Source organism: Dermacentor variabilis, chromosome 2 (genome assembly GCF_050947875.1).
Source record: "Dermacentor variabilis isolate Ectoservices chromosome 2, ASM5094787v1, whole genome shotgun sequence".
NCBI classification, from domain to species: Eukaryota; Metazoa; Arthropoda; class Arachnida; order Ixodida; family Ixodidae; genus Dermacentor; species Dermacentor variabilis.
Window position 1 is genome coordinate 70,976,049 of NC_134569.1, and position 22,102 is coordinate 70,998,150.

The 22,102-nt window shown below is 43.8% G+C and overlaps 1 protein-coding gene across 3 annotated transcripts in view; it reads left to right on the forward strand.

Annotated features, from left to right (window-relative positions):
• Nucleotides 1-15,072: 15,072 nt before the first annotated feature.
• Nucleotides 15,073-22,102, forward strand: part of LOC142572055 (alpha-2-macroglobulin-like protein 1) — a 43,208-nt gene continuing 36,178 nt past the window's right edge. Inside the window, exon 1 of one of the 3 annotated variants that reach the window (XM_075680872.1) lies at nt 15,073-15,165. The gene's annotated coding sequence lies outside the window, so the exon portion shown is untranslated. Of the gene's footprint in view, nt 15,166-19,351; nt 19,512-21,925; nt 22,078-22,102 lie in introns of those variants that run through there. The other 2 variants (XM_075680868.1, XM_075680869.1) reach the window with 2 other exon arrangements.

Sequence of the window (22,102 nt, forward strand, 5' to 3'; positions counted from 1 at the left end):
CAGTCAATTTGGAAATAAAATATTCCGGTGCTGTATTAAGTTCACTGGATTTGGTATTTTGTTTGTATAGGTCAATGATAGCCAAACCCTTTATGCATTGTCACATCAGCATTGTTCCAGAAACTGCAGCACCATGTGGTTTATAACCGGATTTATGACATTTACGCCCGCTGAAGTCGTGAAGTCGTGGCTGCTTAGACCCGGCAATGCTTTCGGTAGATAATACGTACATGGCTCAGATTTATGCTGGACCCACATTCGTGTTTTGACAAGCGAACAATAAAAAGAAAATCGTTGCGATGTGTTTCTTTAAGTTTAACCAACCAGCAAACGGAGAACGCGTTGCAGATCTAACAGGTGCTTGCATAATCCAGTTATCTTAAGTTACGTTTTTCTTGCGGTAACTAGGTATGGTTCAGCAGTGAATACATGAAAGTACCTCGTTTTCACCAGTGCAATAATATATTACACGTCCTTTGAACACAGGGGCAAGTAAACATGAGCGTGCACAGTGGTCAGATTGTCATAAGAGGCATAATCCACATTGAAAGAGCTCTCAAAGTACGATTTAGCTGAAAGACTAATCAATACGAAAAATACAGCAAAGTTCTCGCGGCGCAATAACGCATTCAAAGTGTCATTATTGAAATAAATGCAGCAGTGATGGAACAGCTGGGGAATTCCGATAGCAGTGGCCGCAGCAGTTAGGAATAGCACATCAAGAACAGCCTTTTTATAGAAGTTCGAATCGGCGACAATCACAAGGACAGAAAAAATTACAGATCATGAACAAGAAAGTTTACGGAAATAAATGCAGGTACTACATGAAAATACAACTTTACTGGCATAAAACATGTCGAATGTCAGCAACGTAGCATACGATCATACCAGGAGCTTCTCGCTCCTATAATATTAGCTGAATTTTGTAAGAATTGCTTTTGGAATATAGAACAAACATACTATCTCCTGTAAATTACTCAAGGGTGTGCTCATTTATACATAAGAAATCCCTGTAAATATTTGGTTAATTTTGTTGCTTTTGAACCAATCATCTTAAAAGCACATGTGGTTCATAAACGTAAGCTGATGAGGCCTCAAGGCTTGTCGGTTTAAAACGAATTTCGGAACTGCTGCCAGCCTCAAGATAAGCAGCATCCATATCATGTCAAAATAACTGCCCCAGTTAATTTTTTTAGACAGAACGCGTTCATAAGCAAAGCCGAAAGAATTTAACTGGAGCAACAACGCATTTCATCGCTCAATTTGGGAGCGCGCATAAATAAAACTGGTGCCAGCTTCTGACATTGATGAGTGTATATTCCTTGCGAGCCCACCAGCTCCGGTTAGTTAAACAATTCATTAGTAAGTTTAAAATGTTTCATTCATTTATGTCGATTTCCCCCACAAATAATCTGTATAACTTTTAGAGTGACCAGGTAAAGGAATAGAATGGCACTGCTTAAACATCTGTTAAGATATAAGAAAGACAGTTCTTCATGCTAATGTCCAGAAGTGGTATCTGGCATGTCACGTTAAGACAATTTGTGGTTCAGTTTTTGGTGCAAGCAGGAAGTAAGTCACGACCTTGGTTAAAAAAAAATCTTCCGCGATTTTTTTTAACTGACTCGTGATTAAAGTGGAAGTAGACAACCTCTTTTGCCCTCTTCATATCTTATATTTTTTTATTTATAAAATTATCCAGCCCCCTTATGGTTTGCCCGAAAAGGAGTGGGTAGAATTAAAAGAAATGTTTAGCACATACAATTAAGTGAACATTTACCTTTATTAAGAAAATATTAAATTCGCAACACCATGATACACATAAGATAAATCAAGAAAATATTTATAGAACAAAGCGCGTTAGTGAAAATTATTTTACAAAAGAAAACCTGCAAAGAGCACGACAGAACGCACTATGCAAAACTGTACTTCCCTCTCTAGAAGTGATGCGGACATCACTGTACGAGCCATGATGCGTGACCGTATATGTAATAGGTCTGAGTCTATGACTGAAGTAAACGAAACGAGCGCCCTGCAGCACACATTAGGAGTGGCCGAGCGATAGGTGAAGACTAACGAAGATGAAGCAGACGCGAGCCACTCTTGTCATTTCACGCAGGATAAGGAAACGTTACTCAGGACGGCTTCCGTAACTGGGAAGAGGAGGAGCTTGAGCATCCAGGAGGCGCTGACGTCAGGTCTATCAAGCACAGAGCTGTAGGATTCGAGCGGGTGTCTCGAAATTATAGCATCTGATGGCGCGATCGGGCTCTCCGGGTGCGGTATTCTCCACTGATGCGCTAATGGCGTGCTCAGTTCGGATGAGAGAGAGAGAGAAAAACCTACAAAGGGAGGAAAGGCAGGGAGGTCAACCAGACTAGTGTTTGTTACCCGGCACTAGGCATTAGAGAAAGGAGGAATAGAAAGGGGAAAAGAGGAAGTGAAACAGAATGAACACTGTTGGCACACAGCAAGACATGCAGCAGTACTACAATCGATCATTGAGGACGGTGGTCCTCTAAAACAGCAGCAGGGCCCGAATAACTTTTTGCGTTATTCCCTAATGTGATCAAAGTCCACGAATTTTTGTTTCAGAAGATGTTCTGCTTGAGTCCAGACGGCTTAGCCTGCTTTCTAAAGATCTGCTCTGGACGTCGTATTGAGGGCATATGCATTACAAGTCTTACACGGTTTCTTGAGAGCCGCCGTTGTCGCACATTGCTGTATCGGACATTCTCCGACATTCTCTTAAGTGCCAGATCAAACCATATATAGTGGAGCAGGGTCGCATCCCGTGGGAGAAGCTAGTTGGCACTTGGAGCCGCAGCAAAGGGTTCAGGGTACGTAGGGGGCACTTGCAATTAGAAGCTCTCGAATAGCTCCAGAAAGGTTGTGTCGTTCTGCGAGCAAGTTCATTTCGAACCAACGTTATAGAAGACTGGGTGTATGTGATGGAAGTGCATCACGCACACCCTGAACCACCCGAGTGGATCTATGTGGTTGATTATTTTGTTCTTCTGAAAGAATTTTAGCTGATTTGCTAACGTATACAAACAATTATATATTTCTGTTGGTTCTCTGCATCTTGTGTTAATATAAGTGACAATGAAGCAATAAAAAGAAAGGGAGGTGACCAAAAAGTAGAATATTCCTATGTCCGGAGTTAGAATTCTCACAATTCAAAGTGTTTTTTTTTCTTCTTTATTCTTAAACTTTCCGCAGAGAAATTCGGGATTCAAGCGCCGGACATCATGCACCCGTGGCGTACGTCAGAATGATCCGGGTAGTCAGCCAACAACAGCTATTGGTATAAAAAAATATATTTCGTCATACGCCTTCGTACTAACGTTGTCACCGTAGTCATGCTGCGGTCGTCACACACGCGTTCACCTCACACACTCAAAAGGTCGCTTTGCACAAACACATTTGTCCATCTGGTGACACTATTCGTAACTCCGAACAACGCTGGACAGCCAGCTGCTTGCGAAATGCTTCCTGTGACACAATTTTCGCAGTACGTTTTGGTTGCGCTCAATTTTATTTTAGTTTTATTTATTAATATGTGCGTTTACTTCTTTTTATTTGGTTTTATTGATTTATTTTTTTTCTTCAAGGGCTTTTCTTTAAAAAATGACAATAAGTGGTGGCACTGTTTCCCCTTTCGCGGTATATTTCAGAAAGATGCTGAAGTTACTTGCATAATAAACTGCAATACTTATGTGGCCGCTAACGTGATGCACTAAAGAATCCAGCAATGATTTAGCTTGAGACACATCATTTATTTGCGAAAATATAGTGCAGTAATGAACTACTATTTGTCCGCATATATCCCATGACTAGCCCGCTTTCCAGAAATACGTCACAAAATCTAATAAAAAATCCATAAGCGATCTAGTTATTATTGTCCAGAACTGCTAAAGAAAGCTTTTGTGGGAAATACCAAATAGCACGCCAATGCATTTCGTGCCACACAGTAAGAATGGTTATCGTGAAAGAGGTACTGGTCATAGAATGTCTACCAAGCAGGGATGACCTCGCTACTACTAGGCTTCAATTTCGCAATTTCGACATGCGTTTTGTACATAACAAAGAGACAGTTCGCGGATGCTTATTTATCCATGAACCTGGATAAATAGGAGCCTGAACACTACCAGTCCTTGTGGGAATAATGTTTACCTGTTATCACAGATAGTTTCAATTGCGCTATAATATATTCGGCCAATTCTTTAAGAAGGAATTATTTGACCTGCAATGCGCTTGCAAAATTTGGCTGATAGTCCCATTGCTTCTAACCACGGGGCGTGCCCAGCTGGTATGAAGCTATCAGGCGCAACTTGTTCAACATTGTACTGCACCTCATACAGCTCTCACTCGCCGAGAGGCTATCGGACGGCGACAAGCTCAAACCCCCGATACCCTTTCCCGGTGCTCCTTTTCTATACTCCTACGTCTGCTCCTCCCATGGCCCGGCTGGCTGCGCAACCTGAGGGGGCTTCTACTCATCGTCTGGCAGTGCTGAGCCATTTCGACTACCCCACCTACCGGAAGGAGCAGTTGACCCATACCATGACCACTGACCCGCGTTGGATGGTGGATGGTGTCACTGCAGTGGCTGCTGACCAAGCGGACCCAAATAGGGACTCTGCCTGCGAGGCACAGCCGCCCATTTTATTTATTGATTCGTTGGTTTATCGAAATAAAAATTAAAGGAAATGATTTATACCCCGTATAATGGGCAGGCATATTCCTACTTCACTTAACAAAAATGACCCTAAGGCTAAGCACGTTGCTCAAAAAGCGTTATGCAGATCAAATGCGGATGTTAGAATGCACGTGACTCGAAGCTTTCATGAAGTGGTTCATTATTTATTTATTTATTTATTTATTTATTTACTTGTTGTTTGTTTGTTTGTTTGTTTGTTTCGGGTACTTGGAAGGCCTGTAAGCATTACAGAAAGGAATGTCGAATAATATACAAAATACGCAAAAAAATTTTAGTAAAGAAGCATTCGTCACGCGTCGAAAACAGTTCCGAATCGACTTGCTTTCACTGCTTCTTAACCATAAACTTGCTATAGATCCATCACCGTATCCATCACCCTTGCTAACCAGACCCACAAGGCACCATCAGCCTAACTTTTTGACACCTTATTTTGCTAGAACTGACACTATAAGGATTCCTGTTTTCCACGCACGGTCTTAGATTGAAACGAATTCATCCAGACATCTTCTTAGTCTCTCCTACCAGACTGAAGTATCACTGTTGTACCGTTTCACATCTGTTATTGTAGTACTATTATTGCTCTAATCTAGAAACATATTCCGTTATTGTTTTGTACTCAGTTGTATTATATCTTATTACACCAACCTTGAAACAGATTCCATTGTTCATATTTTGTGTTTTACTATCTATGTTATGTCTTCAAACAGTTTGTATCGTCGTTCTTTTGTATTATGACTGCTTTTTAAAACTACCGACCTGCTTGGACCCAATGGTCTGCAGTAAGTAATAAATAAATAATAAATAAATAAATTGCAGACGGCAGTCTTGAAGTTGAAGGAACCTTGGATGTGAGCGATGGAGGCAGGAAGGTGATTTCGGTCGACGCATGTCCTAGGGATGCAAGGCTGGCTGAACAGGCTCGTGCGGCTGCTGGCACTTCTGCTTAGAAGGTATGATTTGTTTTAGGTGAAATATGTGACGGGCAAAAGAAATACGGTATTTCAAAGCATGGTGTAATTGCAGATTGTATGAAAAATGAGCCCTGCAACCGATCTTACCAACGCTGTCGACGGTAATGCGTTAGCATTAAACCAATATAGCGACACGACCTATATAACGGCACGACGGCACAGCCCGCTACGCGTCGGGTCGCTGTCCTTGACACACCTTTGTGACGCAGGTTAAATCCCGCTCAACATTGGAGAAATTTGAGGGATATCTTTTTTTTTCTCATGTTAATATGGCACATTGTCTGTGGCCCATATCTGTTGTCCGAGTTGGCCTCAAGGACGTTCGTTGAAGGGCGGCACACACCCTCGGACAGGTACCCAGTGACCCAAGTTGCCACCAAAGAGGTTCACTGAAGAGCAGTACCTACAAGGTGGCAGTTACCGACTGCTCCAAGTCGGTGTCACATGGTTACTTCGAACAGCGGTGCCTATCCAGTCCCGCATCTACAGTGACCTATGTTTGTGTGAAAGAGGTTCGTTGAATAAGAGTGGCACGTATGTACGCATTGCTACATGCTCAGTTACCCAAGTTGTTTCTCACTGTTGCTTTCGAACCGGTTCCCTCAGCACAGCAGCGCGATGCGCTACCCATTAGAACGTGGACTACCCTTGGCCAGAGGTAGGCGGGAAATAATTAGATCCGAACAAGCATAGATATCCCCAAACACAGATGCAAACGTAGATAGAAAGTTGTCCCCCGCAAAGTTCGTGAAGTACCATAGGAATGCTAATGCATTAAAATGACAGATATATCGCGTTGGCCATGGTGTACACGTGCTAGCTAACTCGAGTGTGTGAAAAGAGCGTGCTATACAAGCCACTTTAGTGTGCCATGTCATGCCAAATACCGGCAGATAGACAAACCTATGGAAGTGAAACCGTGGTGGGCTAGGGAAAAAGACGTCACGAGTTTGAAAAACCTGAAGGAGGCAGCTAAAAAGAGTGAACAAAGTTCTCATATAGACAGTCTCTGTGTAAGTTACTATTTATGAAGATTCAAAAATTGTACAAAATATACGTTGTTACAAGACATTTCGCTTAGCCACATCAGAATATCCGTCATCAACCCAGAAAGCTACGCGTGCTCTTTCGACTTTTCTAAAGTCAACTCACCTGAAAAGAAGCTCGTACAACTATGTCTTTCCTCTTGACTTCCTTTTTTTTTCTATCCGTCATCCCATTTCCCCCGTGAAGGGTAAACATCCTAACGTCTGTTTGCTTAACCTATTTAGGCCGAAAGGACTACGGGCAGAAGTAAGTGCAATCAGCCTCTTGGCTCATAGCTGCCGCTCTACCCTGCTATTCTAATTTATGAAGTGTGAACAGGGCTCCCCGCTTATAGTGCGCATTGATTACCCAAGTTAAACCCGCCAAGTCACATATATATATATATATATATATATATATATATATATATATATATATATATATATATAGTTTGTTGAAGAAACGAAGCAGCACACTTACGAAAATGGCATCTTTTAATGTCTTAACGTTTCGGCCGTGCCACAGCAGAAACGTTAAACCATTATAAGATGCAATTTTCTTAAGTGTGCTCCTTCGTTTCTTCAACTACCTATGCACCGGACCTACAGAACTTTTCCTTATATCATATATATATATATATATATATATATATATATACGTTACAGGCGCTGTGGATGTTCAACTTAAGAGCAGTTTCCTAAATCTCACACAGAAGCGAGCAAACAAAAGCGTGCTTGGTTTCCAAGATGTCCACCGTGTTTCCGCAGAGCATAATTCTTTAGCACTTTATCGAAAGTCGTTACAAAGAAGCTCCTTCCAGCAGCTCGTGAGATGTTATTGTCTAATAGAAATATAAGATGGTACAAAACGGACAGGACGGAAACAGAGTACTGCACGTGCCTAGTTGGCTTCTGGGAGTGCTATTTTTTCCCGACAACGTCTATGAAAGCGACACCACGTGAGTGATCACGGAAGAAAAAAAAAGTATTACAGGTAGAACAATAAGGCGGACAAGGCCCGCCAGAGGCCGAATCCAGCAGCTGCGCAGAGTGACACACGCCACAAGTACAAACAGATGCATGTAGATTGACAACGTGGAATAAATCAGCTGCCTTGAGTGGCTGGCGCATTCCCACCGCCGGGACATTCGGGGAGCACACGTGCGGTGTGTTGTCCCCATACAAAAAAAATAATTATAAATGAAGCGAGAGAGAGATAGACAAAAAAAAGAAAAAGAGCGCAGCGAACATTCACGCAAGTTAGAGAAGTCTGTTCTTTTTTTATTATTATTGTAAGCCTATGACAATGTGACTCTTTCTTTCTCTCCTTACCACGTTCTCACTTTAGATAATTAAGAAAAAGCAGACTTTCCCATCAGTCTAAAACAAATGACAACTGCACGAAAAAATGAGAGACAGCTTGGAAGCCGTGCCATGTTCTCCTTCTCTTGCCTTCTCGATCTCGTTCTTACATAGTTCGCTGCAGAAAACTTTAGATAACACGTGTCTTGGATGTTTTGTTTCTTAGCTATAAAAAGCTAATGAAAAACTTTCGCAGATCTCTCGCACTGGGGTACCTATATTATGCCACGCCTTTGCCAGGTACCCGGCGATGCAACATTGTTTGATGTTCCCCAAACCATACCAGGTAGACCAACGGCTTTTTTTTTAATTTGAGTAGTTGTTTGTGTGGGGTCCCGAGCGCACGCGTATGTGATGACATCAGCACCACGACAAGCACATTATATATATAGACAATCGTATGACGGCGATGAAATGATTTAAACGCCGGTCGTTCGGCGTGAGTCTACGACATGGCGCTTGCTGGGTTCTAAATAGGTAGTGGACGAGCGTAAGTGCGAGAAACGCGGATTGGGAGGCCCTCGGCGAGTACGTGGTTTACAATCGTACGTATATGTACGATTGTACGATTGTTGTTGATTGTTGAAATGTTAAAACTTCATTAACTTCGTCGATCATGAAGCCTCTACAACGTTGCAGCGTTTCTATGTAGCGTAAGTGGCTACAAAGAAAGTACTGGGCAAAGTGAGCTGGTCCTGAAGATAGTGAAGTCTAGCACGGCGCGTCAAAGCGCGAATGGTTACAAGGAAAGAAGACGACAATGTGGCACAAGGTGCATGCGCTGAGTGTTTCAAAGAGTTGACTGGCTTTAGAACGAGAAAAGCATGCGTGCCATTGTGGCCTAGTGGTACCTAGTCTCTAGTGCCTAGCGTCTGGTCCCTAGTACCTAGTGCGTACTGCCACAATGCCTAGCCGCATTGTGGCCTGCGTTCAGAGCCCAATACCTCGAGAAGTCGCTTGACTCAGCCTGTAGAGCTCGCGACATGGGTGAGCCAGCCACAGCACACCATCTGTTATGGACATGGCCTGGCCTATCCACACTGCGAAGAATCTGCCTGGCTGCGCTACATAGAATGAATCCTTCCAACGACAATCAACGACTGAATCCTTCCATGAACGAATCCTGAACATTGCAAAGCTATGTACGACAGCTTGCTGCTGTACTTATTAAGGAGCGAAACAGATCACCTAATCTTGGCACCTCGTCGGAAAACCACTGGGGTTGCCTTTTAATATATGTGCATTTTTTTCGATAATTAAACGTTTTTCTCTCTCTAGTGGTTAGAGCACCCGGCTGCCCCGCTGGCAGAGATTCGATTTCCGCATTGGCCGCTCATTACTGTTTTTTAAAAGGGGCGAGATGGAAACCTACCTACCGCCAAGTTCCAGGAATGTGGCAAAGAATGCTCGGTGGAAACAAAACAAAAAATCGCGCCAGAGACACCTAAGACCGCTTGCGTGTGGGAATTCGAAAGCATCGTACCGGTTGCAGACTTCGGAACGTCATGCACGAGCTCATTTTATGCATTCATAACATGGTCGCCACCTCCTCACCATTGGCTGCGCCGTCACGTGCACAATGATGCATGCACTAGGCCACACGTGACGTGTGCAGTTTACGCACGCACTAGGCACAGCTCCAGTCAGCCAGAACCGTAGAGCTATTGTGGTGTCGGGGAAGCGTGCTCGTCTCCCTCCCCGGAGGCCTGGGCTCGATTTTCACTCAGACTGAAACGTTCCACATTTTCATTTCAGAGCCGTTAATTTGCTTCGTTTACAGGAACCTTCCTAACAAATTTGACGTCAACCTAAGCATTTTCTGATGTGCTTTTACTCTTTGTGCCGTCGCCCATTTTTGGTGCCATTGCTGGGTACCGCCGCCGAAGACGCCGAATTTTCCCGTAATGGGTCAGATAATTATTTCGCATTAAAACAAAACGCAACCTAGAGTGAGCAAACGAGAGGCTCAGGAAAGTTTGCTCAGCGGCGGTTCATTTATTTACTGAACTGCGTAAAAAACGCACACATCTTGCCTAACAGTTGCTGCTGCCTTTACGGCAGCTTCCACATTGTTCCTTTATTCTTTCGAGGTCTTCTTGCACATGGTTGCAATACAGAACTCACTGCAAGCCCAGGCACAGGTGCACGATATTGCAAGCTCACAGCTATATTGAAGAATAGATAACGCCTCTGCTACTTTTCTTAGGTGCACCGTCGAATATTTTAATAGTTTTTCAATAGTCTTGGCTCTTACTTCATGAACACTTGTTATTATTGGTGTCCTGAATCACTAATGTCTCTGATTTCAGCATCTGAAGCGTCTTGGACGCACTGGTAATATCAGCGATTTTCCAGTAAAGTCGTGCGTCAATGTACGTTTTTGTAATCGCATTTCCGGCTACTCTGACGAGAGAATAACACGTTGCGTTCACGCAAGTTTGCGGAAGCGCTGTCACGCTGGCTATATGTACTGGTAATGTTGGTAGTGATGTATTCTACAACAAACCGTAAAAGGAAAGATTAAAAAAGCGAGAACTGCAGTAAATCAGGCCTTGACAAATGAAAAGAAATCTTCAAAGAGCACTTGTTCCAGCAATTTCTTTTTTCAGAGCCATTCACAATCTAGTCACAGCAATGGGTTGGAAAGGGGGCCGCACGTAGTGCAAAACAAATGGAGGTATTTTTTTTCTTTTTGGCTGGCTCTACTAAATGAAGTGCAAAATATAACCACGTGGCTAATTTAATTCGTGCGAAAAAGACCAACCATGTTTAATGGCGGCTGTAGCAGAATAGCTACTGCGTTTTGAGACCCAGAGAACCAGCTTGTAGGGACAACTTTTCGTCGGCGGCCGCATTTTTACGGATTCTGCGTACAAAAAACACTCATGTATTGAACATTGCGTGCACGTAAGCCAAGCCCGAATAAACAACATTAATTCGAAGCTCACCAGTGCGGGGCCAGTCATTGCCCGATTCAGACTTTCGCACGTAAAACCGTGTACATATATTTAGTTCGCATGCATAGTACGCACAGAGATTTTATGTGAAATTTCGATTAAGCACGCCTACGCAAGCGGTTATCATGTTTGCTTTTAAAACTACTAGTTGTTTTATTCTTCAAGACGCCTACCATTTGTGCCATCGCAACTGCGAATATTGCATTCGTATTATTGATCGTAGGGGAATTGCAGTTTCTAATGCATAGTAGTTTGAATGCAGCAAGATTTGAGCCTTACTGAGACCTTATGATACATTTTATTTTACACCAAGCGCACTCTTACTTATTTAGCTTATGTGTATAAATCAATTAGGCAATATTTTCAGGAATCCTAGACAGCTACTGAAAATCATCAAACTGTTTTGAAAGGATGCATCTTAAGTAACGATTTTTTTTCTTTCTCGCCAATAATGTTCATTTTCTTGGTATACTATCCGGCGTCGTCACATGCTTGGCGTCTGTTATAGCTTCGCTCACAACAATAACGTGCATTGGAGTCGGTCTTTACAGACGCTTACTTATAACTCAAGGCAATGGCTTGGAAAATACTAACGTAAAAAGCAAGCTTGGCTTCGCTAAGAGAGGCCCATTTTCTGGACTGGCCTGCCTTCACCTGAAACACCAGAGACTTTGGCTTCGCAATGTTCTAAAGCTCCAGCATAAAGAAGGTAATTTTATAAAGTCCACAAGCATGAAAGCATTTCCTCATTGAGTATAATAAAGCCTTTTATCACCAAAATTTTCGGTGAGCCTTCTAAGTCTCTTGTTAGACGGGTAAAATTTCATGTCATGTGCAGAGAATGACTTACCCTGGCATATTTAATTGTCTGCCAGAAGGGGGGCATTTTATTCTTTAGAATACGGAGTCATTTCGCGCAGCTGACTCGTTTTCGAATTGCAGCGATGTGCGCCATTCGCTAATAATCAGTAAAACGATGCAAAGCAAATCTAGCCCCTCGGCCATAACAGGACACAGTGGAGCCAACTACCAATTTCTTTTCGTTACACTAGGGCGCCTTTTGAATCTTTATATTTTTCAAGTAAAAAGTGAGATGATATGATGCGGCAAAGTGAACAGGAAACCTACACAAATTACGAAGGAACACAGCAAGGGAAGAGTTGGCCATAAGGTCCACAAACAAAGCAGAAGTATTCATGCAATTTGCAGAACTAAAGTTAAGTGCAGTAAAATTATTCAAAGGTTTAAAAGCTCTACATGCGAACACTAGTTCTTCATGTAAAAGAAGCATAAAACTGCTCTGAATACATGCGTGGTATCAAGGACTTCTCTTTTTATTTTCAGCCACGTGCTAGGGTACCCTTGTCCTGTTGAACTGGGTCGTGCATACTTTTCCTTTACAGTGGTTCTGAGCATGACCCCGGAATGATCACAACACATAGTACGCGTGATAAACTTTATATATATTCGTGCCTTACTCTTGCTACATATAAGCTTCATGTTATCCTTTATTTTGCTATGCTTTCTACTGTTCACACAGGCTTTAGCAAAAGTAACTTTATTGGCAATATTGCCTGAATATGATCAGTGTATCTATACATTTACTCCGGTTCTCATACACTGGTATTATACTACACGCGCACATTCTGCTTTGTCACGCTCCTAACGCTTTCCTGATTGGTTCCTTGATGTATTTCCCTGTTTCTAAATACAATAATAATCAACCAACCAATATTTATTACACTCCCGGCCAACAAGCAGTTAGAGCTTCGTTCTGGAAAGCCGTTATGATGCTTTTGTACAGTGCGCGAAAAATGATAATGAAAAATATGACACATGTTGAGTAAGTAAGTGTCAAAAATAACAACACGGAATACACGAGAATAAAGGGGGTTAACCGAGGGGCCCGATTTTTATTAGTCATATCATAAGAAGCCAACAAACTCCGACATCAAGGACAACATAGGGGAAGTTGCTAGTGGTTAATAAATGAAGCAAATAAACGATCAATTAATGGAAATTGAAGTGGATGAAAAAACAACTTCCCGCAAGTGGGAACCGAACCCACAACCTTCGCATTTCGCGTGCCATGCTCTACCAATTGAGCTACCGCGGCTTTTCTCGGGTAAAGGGTTGGCGTATGTCATATCTTGAAACATCTAACGGATAGCGTGTATGTACCTGAGAGCTCGTGCTCACGTGGAAAGAGAACGTGAGTGTCGCGAAAGAAGGAGGCCAACCAACATCCCTGATATCGCTCACACAAGACAAAGCAATGTCTTCGATGTTGCACGCAAATAAAAGGTAATGTTTTTTTTTCTTTATTTATTTTTTGTGTTTGCTCGGTAGTATCTTTGTTTTTGCTCTAGCATTCGTTCACTCCACAGCAGTAATTATATGCGATGGCGTCTTCCCGCAAAAGATCACATCGGCGAACACAGTTTGCTGACTGAAATATTTTGATAACATGCGCGTATAGGAGAAAAGAGGGGTGTTTGACTACCGTGCATCGATGATTGAAAAATGTTGAAAATACTGAAGTTGCGAGAACTGAACTTTGGGGAACGCGAAATGTTTCCGCGTTAGTTGTGCACTGACGGGAACAAAACAACTTTTGACACTCAAGCACCGTTTTAGTATATATGCTGCAAACACATTAGCAAGCGTATAGTTCCACCTTAATCGTACTTTTCTGGTTTACCAACCATAGTTCTCAGTTAGCAATGACGTCTTCTCATCTAGCTCTAAAATACCCACCGAAGCTTTATGTCACGAAAGTTGGTTCAAAACTATGTGGAATTTTACTTTGTGAAAGGAGCATAAGATGGCTTGCTAACTGGATACAACAGCAATATAACCGCTAGAGCCCTTCCATTTATCGTAAAACGTAGGAAGTTCAGCACAAGATAGACAACCAGCAACCAGCAGCGCATGAGGAGTCTATTCCTCTTTCGTTACCTGTTTAACAACAGACATAACTACTGGAAGTTAGCAGTGCCCAGAAGAGCCCCTGTGGTGCACTAAACCTGGCTTACCAACGGGGAACTGGATTGGGGAGTAGCTAAGGTATTTAATTTCGATCTTCCGCGCGCACGCCAACCAGACAAACGTCCTGCCTTCCTACTATCTTTCGCTTTCCCATATTTGTATTTTTGGGCTCTACGAATGTCTGTGTAGCGGCGTCGCGGTGGCATTTCGTTTAGTTATTTTCTAAACGTTTCGTGTTAGCTACATCACTACACTAAACGCCACGAAGCAGCCTGGCTATCAGACTAACTCGAGGAGGAGAAACCCAGAGACCGGCTCTATAAGATGAATTAGAAGCAGCCCGGACCACTACTACCAAGAAGGCAGGGCGCGGTGACATTTCGCGTGAGGGTTGAAGGCCACGCCGTACCCACAGGGAACGCAGCGCCACGTCTTTTTCGGGTTCGATGCCACGAAACGTCGCAGACGCCAGACGTAGAATACTAAACAGCGACTTCACATTTGCTGCTGCGTCGCACCCCATAACATTTATTCCTGGGCGGCTTCTTTGCACGAAGGAGAAACTCGGACAAGCCTCTTTCGCCCTCTCAGCGTCTTTTTCTTTTTGTATATTTCTTCTTTTGCCTAGCATTTCCCCTCAGCTTCACGCTCGCCCCTGGTCTCGCAAGCAGAGTTTTAATCCTTTCGATAAGCAACCATTTCTGATTCCAGTGGCTCTTCCTCGCTCCTGACTTCTCCGCCGAGCCACCCTGCGGTGTTGTGCCAGCTGAAAGAACCAGCGCTGGCCGCCACTGAAGAATGGTCTCTTCTTGCAGCTATCTCAGCCTGACAACTGGGCGCGACCGAAAGAAGTCGCCTAGAAAGCGCCGACTGTTTCGTCCTCCCCTGGAGCGTGTTTTGCCTCGGTTATGTCACAGACGAAAGGGCGACCGTCGTCTGGCACCGAGCCTTTCCCTTTCGCCGCCACCCCCCTCCTCGCTGGCCATCCCACCACCTGCGCCACGACCACCAGTCGGACGTCCCTCTCGACGACAGGAGTCGGTACACTTGCGACGACGCCTGCCTCCGAGAAAGAAGTCGGCGTCGCATGATAGGCACGGGCCAGCTGTTTGCAGACACGAGCCGCGGAGCAAGTACAGGTAATTTTGGCACCGCGAGAAATTCTGGCGTACGCCATTGTGTCAGGAGCAAGCAAACTACCATAATGGCAATTAGCTATTTGTCCGCTTCGAGATGAGGCCCTTATCTGCCGAGCACTTTAGCAAATGCACTTAACTGTTGCAACAGAGGGACGAAAGTTTAGTCAATGTGTCCACCAGCAGCTTGCCTTCGTCTGAGCCCCCCCCACCCACTTTCCCTGTAAGCACATCTACCCTCTTTTCAGGCGTGTCAATCAAACATGCACCTGAGAGCCTAAAATTTGAGTCAATTGCACAAATCTAGAAGCTGGCTGCTTGTGAATCGGCTTATTGGCCAGGCGCATAAGTGTTTTTTTTGTAATTTTTGCTAGCAGCTTATTAAGTTGGAATAAACTCCAACTGTTTTCTTACCTCAATATGAATTACTCTGAATTATCAGTGAGTTCCCGCCTTCTTGGCTTAGCTGAAACGGCATAGCGGTAGGGGAGTGAGTAAACATTTTATTTGAAAACAAGGTATTGACGGATGACCTTGTTGTTTGGCTGCCACGAGTCCCTGGGCCCGGGCGGTAATAAGCACGAAGTCGCGGTACCAAATCGCGGCCGCCGCGGCCGCATTTCGATGTGGGTGAAATTCGAGAACGGCCTAGTGCAGATCACCGTGTCCACGTTAAAGAACCCCAGGGATAAAAATTTCTGGAGTCTCCCACTACTGCTTGTCTTGTGACCACATTGTAGTTTTGGCACGTAAAACACCAGAATTTAATTTAACTCTTGAGAAGAGAAAAACCCCACTCCTGACATGCGCGACTCCTTTTCACATCTTGCCTGAACTGAGATGAAAGTCAAGCGTACCTTCTTGCTGTGATTAGAAGTTGCAGCGCATAAAGTCAGGACATGATTTTCCTAAGCATGCAAAAATATATTTGTGCTGTCGTACATCAAGCGATCAAACTGAATGTGGTCGATAACCAATGTACTGAGTGGCCAGCATAAGAGAGCAGGGAAACCCAACCAGCCTTTCCTGTTTGTCTGCAAAGACGTAGAAATCAGCACGCGGAAGATTACGTTGATATTGCAGTCTTCCTAGACAGAGCTGAGTGGCAGAAGTGATGGGGAAAGCCCCACACGTGTTTACTGATACGGAAGCGTCGCTTCTTCTTTACATTGTCTTTCTTCTTTTCCTTATCTGGTAGAGTATCTGTCGGTGGTTTGATGCTCCTACAACTCAAGTTATCGACTGCGAACTTGGTGGTGCGTCTATAAATTGACGAATGATCATAACAATTTTTCTACGCAAATACGTGCGAAGGGCACCGAAACGCAAACAAGGCAGGCAGACAATTTGATCTATTGATTAGGAAGTAAATATCAATGAATCGTGCCTTGTCATCTGACGCAGGACAGGAGTATCTTCCGGATTTCAGGGAGATACTTTGGTCGCGTAGTGGACGTTGATTGCTAATTACGATAATTACGAACTAAGTACTTAGAATCTTGCCGAATATGCTAATTACAGCTGCTATGTAGGTAAGAAATTGTCGTTGCGAATTTGATGCTTCGAAGCCGTAGTAGATATGGAGCGAAAACACACATACACACACAAACGCACACAAACGCACGCACACACGCACACAAAAGCCAGAAAAGTGCATCTGCAAGATTTGTTATATTGTAGTGACATCAATACATATCATGCCAGCTTGAAAAACTTAAAATACACTTTCGTACCTATAAAACATATTTGTAGCGCTTAACTTTTTTCTCCCGAGGTACAGACATTCACTATGGGGGTGTATTTCAGATCGGTCGTAATGTATGGTGATGCAATTACAAGTTAGATTCAGCACAGCGGCGTCAACGTTAAAGAAAGAAACATAACTCTTATGTTTGCATAATCTCTCATTACCCTGACAGCACTGCCACTGCAGGATTCGTAAGGATTTTCTCGAAATCATTTTGTTCCCTGCTCGACAATCATTCTCCATCATCTACAGGATAAACGCACGCCTGGACAAGCAAGTCCCTCTTATTGTGAGAATCATGTGGCAGCTGCTGCGCATGTCGGTATTTCAGTGCGCGAACAGTGAAAATCTTTCTTCCAAGCCCGCAGTGCAAGTTGCGCAATTGCAGAAAGTACGCACACTCAAATACATTCCTGTCAGCATCCTCACACAGCACCCTGTAGTCTCCTTATAGCACTAGGCAGTTTTACATTAATTCGTAGGCAGACAATTGAATGTTAGTTTGGTTTAGTCCCTTCAATAGGAATCCATTGTTAATAGAGAGAGGTAACCATTGTTATATTTAGTTAAACACCACTTTCCTTTGCTGCGCAGTGGCCTATCGGCGACCTTGTAGTAGAATGCTCGTGATTAATTTTTTTCTCGTCGAGGGCTTTTTAACCTTGACCTAATTGTGCGTGCATGAAAGCTTATGGATCCCACGCTCGTCTGAAAAAAAAAGGAGTCATGTTGGAAAATAAATATGTGTATCATACAAAGTTAAAGTAATTCAAATCAGGGTGAGGGTTTTTCTACCCCATGTAATTCAAATAACGTAAATAAAGTTATTCCTGGTTGCAACACTATATACTGTTAAACGAACCATGTGAAGAAAGTGGAATGAGACGAATGTCAGAATTCGGTTCTTGCTATATGAGCTTAGTTATTTGTGCACAGAGAAAGAGAAAGACGTGGTAAGGGATAAGACGTGATAAGCCTAACCTAATTAGCAATGCTGCATTGATGAAAGGGACAATATAACCATAGATAGCACCACCAGCGTGGCAGCCTAAGCAAAGGTGGGACTCAATAATCGTTGCATAAGAAGGAAATGCTAAGAAAATACTGAATTACGGCTCTACTTACGACAAGCCCCATTGTCGAAACGCGTGCGCCAGCATGGCTTCTTGCTCAACCACGGTCGATCACTCTTTCGGCTATAAATGTTGATTATGTGGCGGAAGACATGATGGCTTATCTTGGTTCAAAACGATGAAAATTTTTCCCAATAACTAGGCCTCAATAAACTGAGATAGGCTGATGACCTCTTATCATGTCTTCAACCTCTTCGGAATCATGACCATTTGATGCTTGAGACTTAATTCAAGACATGCAAAGAGCGTGAAAGCTAAAGGACAACATTGTAGGAATGTAAATATGTAAAATTTATTAGTGGATTTCATACGCGTTTGATGAACAAGCAGCATATGTTTAAAGGCTGGCCGTATCTTTTCCATGCTGCTAACACCGGCTAAGAAGAAGGAACACCGAATAACCTAAAGACTGCCGTGCACTCTTTCAGCACGTGGGTTCTTAGCCCTTCTTTAAACATGACTGTGAACTATGGGTTTAATTCGTCCTGACACTACCATGCGAAAAAGAGATTTCCCACTGCAGCCAGAAATAGACGGGGACGGGGAAGCGTCAAGGATTTCTGCGAGTACGCCGCTTCCATCCGGCCTTTCACCATGCGGTTATCGTTGATGGAATCGAACTATCCTCCGTTGTCCTCCGTAGTGTAAGCGGAACCTGTTGAGTTGTGCCTTGCGTTGTTCTCTGTTTGTTTTTATTTTTCTGTAGAAAACCATACGTTGTTCATGTAGCCAACCGCGTGCTAGCACTTCAAGCGATGCCAAACAAATAAAACAAGCAATTCGCGAATCGTGGCCGGAGCACTCACTTTGCGCACGTGTAGCTGTTTTGAAGGCACCGAAGGCCTCGAGAAACTAGTGTCACAAGCAGCCACCCATCGGGAATCGCCCTCTAACCGCTGCCGTCTCTTCGTTTCGTTGTCTCTTTCTTTTTTACTCTTGTCTCCGAGTTTCCATACCTGCCTATGGCGTCTCTACGCTGTTTCTGCTTCTCTATAACGCGCTCCGTGTCCCAACGACCGCTCGCTCCATCAAGGCCCCCGTGGCGGCACTTTCACGGATACGCGTAATGTGTGCGCTGTCTGCGGCGAGTCGAAAGATACGAGCAAAACAAAACGAGTAAAATCGCGAACGGTAGGCAGAAAAAGAAAGGAGGCAGCAGCTCATCCTCTCTGAAGCAGGGACTCGAATTTTATCTTTATTTACTCCTTCTTCCCTCTGTTTCCGCAGGATGCTCGCTCGCGTCGGATTGGTCGCGCGGCCAGCGCCGGTAGACGTGCGAAGGCGTTGAAAAAGCTCCCGCGCCCCTCGCTTTTGTTCAGGTTCGAACCGTCCGTCCCTTGTCGAGTCCGGCGCGCACGTGCAGCCAGGCGTGCTACGATTCGCCTCACGTGAGCACAGCGGGGTTGCGTATACCAAGCTCTTGTAACGACGCCCAGCCAATCCTTCGGTATCAGCTCCTGCCAAGAACGGTCCGTATGCGCTTGCAAATATTTATTTGTTTTTGTTGAACTTTTTCTTCACACCGTCTCAAGGTCGCGCACGATGACTGTGTCGTTTGCGAGTGCCGTGATGCCCGAGCGTGCATAAACAAATTCCCCATCCTTCTCAATGTCACATCCTATCGAGATTTAAGTTGGCGTTTTTCATTTAGGACTTGTTTTAGAACGATTCAATTAAGCGCATACCTCACTTCCTGTGTTAATCCTAGCTATCTGTGAGAATAGCTTTCTTGGCACTTGTCGCTGTTCCATTTAAAAAAGGCGCACATTATCACATGTTTGTGCAAATGAAAACTTCGAATTGGCCGCGATACCTACCTTTAATCGTTCCAACTGTTCTAAACACCGAAACAACTGTACGTTCTCGTTTCTCCTTAAACGTTACTATTCATGAAGACAAAGAACGAAGCCCTCTTTTAACCAGTCGACCTTAACGTACACATCTGGCAAACGAAATTTCCCGGAGTTTCAATCCTGACGTCGACGTCATACTCGGATTCTTCTTTTTTTTCTGCGTCTCTTTCAAAGCGCTGTTTCTGCCGTACCCTACTGATTGCCGCTGATGTAACCATTTAGCACGTAATGTTTTCTAGTTCACCAACTTGAGCTACAAGTTGTCATCATTAAGCGGTTGGCCCACTGCCTGGGTTGGTCAAACTTAGGTATCGCTGCCTCACGCCTGGCGCATCGTTCAAAGTCAACAGTCACGCAAAGCATTTTCCTACAGCTAACGACCATAATTTTAATCATTATGAGCTATTAAGGCAATATTTCGCCCCGACTGTTCTCTTCAAGAAGCAACTGTACTGTAAGCGCTGCAAATGATGGTTGTGCTGGATGGCTAATTTTCATATAAGCACTTAAATAATTTGTTTGCTGTTATGACGTTTAGTTTTTTTAGTGTGTTAATTACGTAACAATGCACTGGCTTCATTATGGTTATCCTTGTTATTTTGGGAGCCAGTGTCAATGACCATAATACATGTGGGCTGTTCAGTACTCCCGCTTCGAATGTACAATAATAGTAGCTCATATGCCGAAATTTCAGCCAATGGAGACAAGGTACCAGGCAGCGATGTCGACGTCGACCTTAATTTTACCTCCGTGGTGTTTTAGTGCATATACCTATCGATTGTTTTTCTTATATATATCAATGTACAATTGAGATGTTAACGACAACTGGGGTTGTCGGATTTTCAATAAATTATGAATTGGCGAAGACTAAGGGATGATATTATAAAGTTATATTATCACATGGCACTCGATGACAGCGCAAACTCTTCCCTTTTTCGTAAACGGTCGTTTTCGTTGTCATGCCAGTTGTTGCGTTTCCGGTAACAGAAATTCCTGCATAGACAGTGAAGCACGGCGTACTACCTGCCTAAATCAAATGTAGCTTCAGAGTTAGTTTAACAACCTCATTCTAAGTACAAAATAGCCATCGTAAAAAGAAACTCTTTAAAGCTTACTTCTCGGGGAAATTAGCGGTAGCTCTAGTTTAACACACTGGGCTCAACGTGCTAATTGTGACACAAGGGCTACTATGATGGCGGCCATAGTGGAAAGCTGCGAAGGAAACTCGACCACCTGGGGTCCTCTCGTAATCTCCTAGACTGCACTGGCACGGGAAATACGCGCTCGCGCAGTCTCAGAGGCCACGGTCGTCTAAAATGCTTCTAAAACATCATACGCAAGTATTTGTTTTTTTTTTTCGTCCGCTGCTACTGGATGCGGTGAGGGTGGCCTGAAGTCGAGCCCACGAACTCTCAGTCACAAGCAGAATACCATAGCCACCAACTCACCGCGGTGAGTAATGAACTCGAATACCATGGATCCAAAATAAAAGATCATTTGCTAAGCGTAGTGATTCACTGCCATGTTATGGAGGTTGACGGTATGGATGGAGCGTTATTGACAGAGTTGATGCTACAGTGGGGTAAGGGACGAATAGATAACGAGAAAAACAGACTTTAGTAAGAAAGAGAATAGTTATGGACGCAAAATTATTCTGCACTTGAGGGTTGTTGGCCGTTCGCCTTTCGGTTCGACAACCGTATATAAATATATAAACCGGCTTTGAGCAAGACCACTCGAACGCTGACTGCGGAAGGCCTTCGCAGGGAAAAAACTATTGTTTCATTCCGTGTCCAGAGGAAATACACTCTGCCCTCTAGTATCGTCTCAATGACAGACGCGTACACTATTTTTCACTTGTGTTTTTTGGGCATAACGGGCACAGCTGTTGAATGAAGGTTGAAGCGACACGCGCCATAGCCGCTAGACTCCACCTGCATGAAATCTGCCCATCTGCCAACGAATTCTACACAAGGAAACTCGCTCGATTCTCTCTTGCACAACTGTTCGGCAACTCTATTTGCACCGGGCAGCGCAACAGTTGAAGCTCTCAGAACCATAACAGAAAAGCGTTTCCTCGTGACAGAGCGTATACCGGTCATGTTGGTCGGAAAGACAAGAGTGTACAAAGCGCCCCAAATGACTTGAGCCAACGTTTCAAGGAAATCCGACAGGTACTCAGGTGAGGGCTATTGCTTGAAGTACCT